Raw genomic sequence first — 7,228 nt, 5'->3', positions numbered from 1 at the left:
CTTCTGCTTAAGTCTCTCTCTTTTTTATAAAGCATTGCTTGCCTTAAATTCTGCAGGGTAATTTGTTCATTTTGATGACAATGAGAGCCAAGAGCCTAATTCAGTAACAAGAGCAACAATGTATTTGGCGATTATAGTTTGTGAGTAAGTGAAATGTATGACAGCAATGTCATGAGTGAGCAATTGGGAATACTCTGTTATAGCCTACTTGTGCTACCTGTGAAATAGTAGAGTGCTATTTGAAGTGGACTTGGATTAGTTGTAAAATGTTACACAGTATAGCAAACCCTAGGGCAACCACTTAAAAAAGTAAAAAGAGAAGCACAATTGATATTCTAAGAGAGTAGACAAAATGGAACTATAAAATGCTCAATTAAAACTAAAGAAGGCAGAAAAAGAATGAAAGACACAAAAATATATAATATTAAAAATCAACTACTCAACCCTAATCCTTGAGCAATCACAAGCAAAGGTCCAGAAAAGTAACTGATAAAAGATCAGACAACTACCAAGTTGTAAAACTGATATTTCAATGAGTAATCAGAATATGGAAAAAAAAGTAAGTTACCATACCACTACCAAAATACACACATACACACCACACACCACACGCACACCACACAGAGATTGTGTTACTCTTAGAATAACAGCATTAAAAAAAAAGCATACATATAATAGGTGAAATCCACCATCTATAAAAGCTTTCTACTCCAGGAAAATAATGAATAATTTCTTCAAGTTGTCTAAATTTTCCAATACGTTGAAGTCTTACAAAGGGAAAGCAACTCTTTCTATGGGGACGAATGAGAACAACTGACTTAAAGGAATAATATATAAACTAGGAATCTTGGAAAGAATGAAGACAGTCCCCAACTTAAGAGTGGTGTGACTTATGATTTTTCAACTTTATGATGGGTTTATTGGGGTATTAAATGCATTTTTGACTTACCATTGGGGCTACATCCCCATAAACCCATCAGAAGTCAAAGAGTATTTGCACTCTTAAAACAATAAAAATTTTCATCTAAAACTGTACTTAATCAACTGTTTTTGTACCTAGTTTAAAAATATGTTAACAGATCACTAAAAAAGGGGTACAGCCAAAGAGTAAACATTTGGAAATGTATTTCCAGCACTGTCAAGAAGAAAAAAATACCCTGAAAAACAGAAGATTCCAGTCCTCTGGATGATGATAATCCTGTGTATTCATACCTTGATCAATATAAGATTTTTTAAGTCACTAACTCAACAGAATTTAGATCTGCCAGTGGGATTATTATTCTTTAAATATACTGTGCTGTCTTCTCTTATTTAATATATCCATATCTCTATTTTTTTTTTTTTGTCTTTTGTCTTTTTCCGTGTCCGGCAACGGATCGCAACCCTCAGTGTTGCCCCCGTACTGGACCGGGGACCGGCAACGGGATCGCAACCCTCGGTGTTGCTCCCGCGCCTCGCTCAGCCAGTGAGCGGGAACCGGTCTGTATGTGGGATCCGAACCCTCGGGCGGGAGCGCCGCCGCGCTTCCCAAGCGGCGCACTATCCAGTGCGCCACCGGGCCGGCCCATATCTCTATTTTTTAAAGTCAAAGTTCTCACTTCAGAACACTGATAAATATATATTCTTTTTCCTAAACCTTTACATACACAGAATTTCTGTAGTCTATAGTAAAATTAACCTGAAATACACACTGAAGTCACTGTCTTTTTTAGAATGCCATGAGTTGATTCATATCAAGTTCAAACACAAAGAAACTTGGACTCTGCTTTTCTTTGTATAACTGTAATACCTACTTTGTAAAATACTTCGATATCGGCATTACCTTGACACAAGTCTTTGCTAAAAATGTCTTTGGAATTCTCATTCAGAATTGCTCTCAAAGTCAGCTTATAAACCACTGAAAAACTTTACTTTATAGACCCATTTTGTAAGCTTCAGCAAATCCTCTAACATAATGAGACTCATTTTCTCCACTTTGTAATAGCAATATATTACCAGTGAAGTGACAATATATTAGTTAAGTTTCTTAATTTTAAGAATACAAAATGTAAATATACCAGCTTTTTTCTTTAGAGATTTTCTTTAGGAAGTTCTTCAGGAATAAAAATGTATTTATTCTTAGGACAACCTCAAGGCAAGAAAATGCACATGGAAGAGTGGGTCTTCCAGCTATAGCTGAGTGAAGAAATAGGTAAATCTTCTCCCTTAAAAAGCAAGCTAAATGCTTGACAAATATGACAAAACAACCCTTTCAGTGCTTTGAAAATCAACCTGAGAAGCATTTATGATTGAAAACAAGGTGCACTTCAGGTAGAAACAGTGGGACTCTGTGGTGTCCTTGTCTGGGACTAGCCCCATCACTCCCTAGCACCAGCTCAGTCTGCATAGAAGGTTCTGCTAGGGCAGTCAGACCACAATGACCAGCAGCTTCTCTGCCACAGTTGAAAGAGGCTCCTTTGATTGGAAGAGGTCAGCAACACCTTTACCCAGTGACACTATCAAATGAAGTGACTTTTTGAAGGCTGGCCAGCAAGAGAGTCAACAGTGGCTCTACTAGCCTATGGTTGCAGTCCAGATTGATACAAAGATATTCCTGGATAAGATACACACAGGCACAGAAGAGACAAAGACGACCCTGCTATTCACACACACCTGGCCCTAAGGATGTGCACGTTGAGCATAGGAGACTCAAGAGAGCCTTGCCGAAAGCAAAGTCCAGGCAAACTGTAAAACAGCCTGAACTTTGAAAATGCTCATTTCTAAGCCCCAGAGACAAAGACGACCCTGCTATTCACACACACCTGGCCCTAAGGATGTGCACGTTGAGCATAGGAGACTCAAGAGAGCCTTGCCAAAAGCAAAGTCCAGGCAAACTGTAAAACAGCCTGAACTTTGAAAATGCTCATTTCTAAGCCCACAGAAAGATCCATTGGTAGAAGATGGAAGGCTTACTGGTTTCTTAGTTATTTAAGCCCAAACTCTATCTATTCACTTGCTGAAAACTAGGCTACACAGATATAGAGCAACCCCTAGAAAACCAGATTTAAAAATAAAACAATTTAAAAAAGAAAAAAACTAAGCAGAGATATACATCAGTGGCTACATACCACAGGGGAAAACAGATGTTTACAGACTTATCCCAGGCAAGTTAATAAACATAAAACAAAGAAACAAAATCATAAACAACTTTCAGGGGAGAAAATTCAGAATCCAGAGTTTCCACAAAATTTTATCTAAATTTCCCAGTTTCAACAACAGAAAATTAAGAGACATGCAAAGAAAAATGAAAGTGTGACCCATACTCAGGGGAAAAAAGCAATCAATAAAAACAGTCTCTCAGTGTATCCAGGTGTTGGATTTAGCAGGCAAAGACTTCTTACCATTTATTATAAATAAATTATGTTCAAAGAACCAAAGGAAGCCATGTTTAAAAAACTAAAGGACAGCATAAAAATAATAAATCAACAGAGTCTCAATACTGAGATAAAATTATTTCAAAAAGAAACAAAAGGAAATTCTGGATTTAAAGAGTACAATACAGATGCTCCTCAACATACAGTGAGGTTACATCCCAATAAACCCATCATAAGTTGAAAATATTGTTAAGTCGAAGATGCATTAAATGCACCTAAGCTACCGAGCATCATAGCTTAGCCTACCCTACTTTAAACCTGCTCGGAACTCTTACATTAACCTAAAGATGGGCAAAATCATCTTAACACAAAGCCTATTATATAATAAAGTATTGGGTATCTCATGTAATTTATTAAAATAAATAAATTTATTTCACTGTGCTGAAAGTGAAAAACAAAATGGTCGTATGCATACTTGAAGTACAGTTTCTATCAAATGTGTATAATTTTCACACCATCATAAAGTCAAAAAATCCTAAATCAAACCATCATAAGTTGGAGACCATCTGTAACTGAAAGAAAAATCTAGTAGAGGGACTCAACAGCAGGTTCAAAATGGCAGAAAAAAGAACCAGTAAACCTACAGGTAGAATTATCAATCTAAAGAATAGGGAGAAGAAAAGATGAAAGAAAAATAAACAGTCTCAGAGACCCATGGGACAAAAATCAAGCATGCTAATACAATACATGTAATGTGAGATCCCAAAAGAAAGAGGAAAGAAAAGGACATGAAAAATATTAGAAGAAATAATGTGAAGATCTTCCAAAATTTGAAGAAAAATATTAATCTACAAATTCAAGAAGCTCAACAAACCACAAGTAGGATAAATACAAAGAGATCTATCTATACCTATCAGCAATATAGTCAAACTCTTGACACCCAAACGCAAAGAGAACATCTTGAAAGCAAAAAGTGGCTCAAGGGAACAGCTTTCCATTCCCATAGGCAATACCAACAGGGATTGGATGGGAGCCCCACTGGCAGCAGGTGGCAGCCCACATGGTGAGCCTGGGGAAGCACCTACACTCCACCTAGCAGCACCAGGCCCAGAGAACTGCACTCCACTCCTATGGGTGGCGCTAGCAAGTACTGAACAGGAGCCCTAGCAGTGCCAAGTAAAAAATCAGACCAGAACAGCACTGCAAGAATTCTAAAAATGAAATTGTCATTGGAACTACAGCCCACAAATGTATGCCAGAACCTACACACATACCCTAAACAGGGCAACTGCCTATGAAAATAGATTATTTAAATAGGATCAAGAGTCTCCTAACATAATATCAAAAATGTCCATAACACAGTTAAAAAAAAAAAAAATCATTCATATAACCAACCAAGAAAAACTTGAATAAGAACAGACAATTAACCAATGCCAACACTGAGATGAATCAGATGTTGGAATTATCTGACAAGACTTTTAAAGCAACCATCATAAATATACTTCAACATACAATTTGGAAGTCAACACAAATGAAAAATAGAAAATCTCAGCCAAAAAATGAAAGTTATAAAAAAGAACCAAATGAAAATTACAGAACTGAAAAAGTATAACTGAAATTAACATACAATTTGGAAGTCAACACAAATGAAAAATAGAAAATCTCAGCCAAGAAATGAAAGTTATAAAAAAGAACCAAATGAAAATTACAGAACTGAAAAAGTATAACTGAAATCTTAAAAATCAAGGAATGGTATCGTAGTCTGTTTTCTGTTGTTATAACTGAAAACCTGAGACTGGGTAATTTATAAAGAAAAGGAATTTAATTCTTACAGTTCTGGAGTCTGGGAAGTCCAAGGTTGAGGGGGTGCATCTGATGAGGGCCTTCTTGCTGGTGGGGGACTCGCTGCAGAGAACCTAAGCTGTGCATGGCAGGGCATCAAATGGCAAGGGGGCTAAGTGAGCTAGCTCAGATCTCTCTCCTCTTATAAAGCCACTAATGTCCCTCCCTGATGACCTCATCTAATCCTAATTACTTCCCAAAGGTCTCACCTCTCAAATACCACAGCTGGATTTCCTACCCTCTTATTGTTGCTACAATGGGGATTAAGTTTCAGCATGAGTTTGGGAGGGGACAAACATTCAAACCATAGCAAATGAGTTCTATAGAATAGATATGATAGAGGATAGAATCAGTAAACTTGAGAATAAATCAGTAGAATTTACTCAGGGCTTGCCAGTTAGGTCAGATGGCTACAGCATGGTATTATAACACCAAGGACAAGGGTTCAGATCCTCATACTGGCCAGCCAACACCACCAACAAAAAATGTCAAGTAGCAATAGAATTTACTCAATCTGAACAGAAAGAAAATAGGCTGGAAAAAAAATGAACTGAGCCTGAGCAATAATAGTATGTTAACAAAAGATCTAACATTGGCACCATCAGATTTCCAAAAGGAGAGGAAAAAAGGCTGAAAAAGTACCCAGAAAAATAATGGCTGAAAACTTCCCAAATTTGATAAAAGAAAAACCTATAGATGCAAGAAGATTGGGAACCCCAAGAAGGAAAAGCCCAAAGAAATCCATGTCAAGGTACATCATAATTAAACTTCTGAAAACCAAAGATAAAGAAAAAATCTTGAAAGCAGCCAGAGAAAAACAACATATCACCTATAAGGGAACACAAATTCAAACAACAGATTTCTCATCTAAAACTACAGAGGTCAGAACTAAATAGCACATCTTTCAAGTGCTGAAAGAAAAGAAATGTCAACTGTGAATTCTTATATCCAGCAAAAGTATCCTTCAGGAATAAAGGCAAAAGAATGATAGTCTCAGATGAAGGAAACCAAATCCAGGTAGTACTAAACAGATTTGCATAGCAGAATCCATCACCATCTGAATTCCTGTCATCTGTACTGAATAACTAGATAGTGAGAAATACCTGAACCATGAAATGTTAAAAACCTCTCTTAAAATGTTATTTACTTTAAAAAAAGGTTTAAACTATTTTTAAGTCAAGTGAACAGATATGGTGTGGGGTGGAGGGGGCGGAGAGGAATGGGTAAAGGGGCATGAAAATCAACTACAATGTATATTGAGAAGTAAAATAAAATAAAATTAATAAATATATAAATAAAACAATAAAACTTATTGAGACTTGTTTTGAGTCTTAACATATGATCTACCCTGGAGAACATTCCATGTTTACTTGAAAAGAATGTGTATTACTCTGCTGATGTTGGGTTGCATGCTCTGTATGTTAAGGGACACCCCAACCTCTACTGACCTTAACTGTATATGTCTGTTTGGTCCTTTTGTTCACTAAATGTTTTATATACAGATTGTTTTGGCTATTCTAGCTCCTTTGAATTTCCAAATAAATTTTAGAATAATTTGGTTCATTTCTAAAAAAAAATTTAAAAATAAAATAAAAAATAAAAAAATGTTTAATAAAAAAGGTTATTTTACAAAGAGCTTTTAATAATTTTTAAAAATGCTGAAAATATAATGTAAACTTTAAAAAGCAACAGACAAAATTATACATATGGCATTATTTTAAATATTTTTAAAGCACATAAAAGAAAATGGAAAATAACATTCCAAAATATTATCAGTGATTGCCTCCTGATAAGAAATTAGAAACTTTCTTGTTTTTGTTTCCCAATTTTACTAAAGTACTTGTTACTTTTTTAATACTTACTACTGTATAATTAAAACTCTAATCACAATGTACTGAAATTAGTGTTACAAAGAGCAGGATAACACTAAGAGATCATGATTAATTCTGCAAAAGAATGGAAATGGCGTCAACGAGATGACACAGCACAATTACCACTGTACTTATCCAAAAAAGAAGAGTGTTGTCTTTTAC

The 7,228-nt window shown here is 35.7% G+C and overlaps 1 protein-coding gene across 1 annotated transcript in view; it reads right to left on the bottom strand.

Annotated features, from left to right (window-relative positions):
- Positions 1 to 7,228, bottom strand: part of OXSR1 (oxidative stress responsive 1) — a 105,284-nt gene that overhangs the window by 60,783 nt on the left and 37,273 nt on the right. The gene's annotated exons all lie outside the window — the stretch shown is intronic.

Source organism: Galeopterus variegatus, unplaced genomic scaffold, assembly GCF_000696425.1.
Source record: "Galeopterus variegatus unplaced genomic scaffold, G_variegatus-3.0.2 Scaffold110, whole genome shotgun sequence".
Taxonomy (NCBI): Eukaryota; Metazoa; Chordata; class Mammalia; order Dermoptera; family Cynocephalidae; genus Galeopterus; species Galeopterus variegatus.
This window is presented reverse-complemented; position numbering and strand designations above follow the sequence as displayed.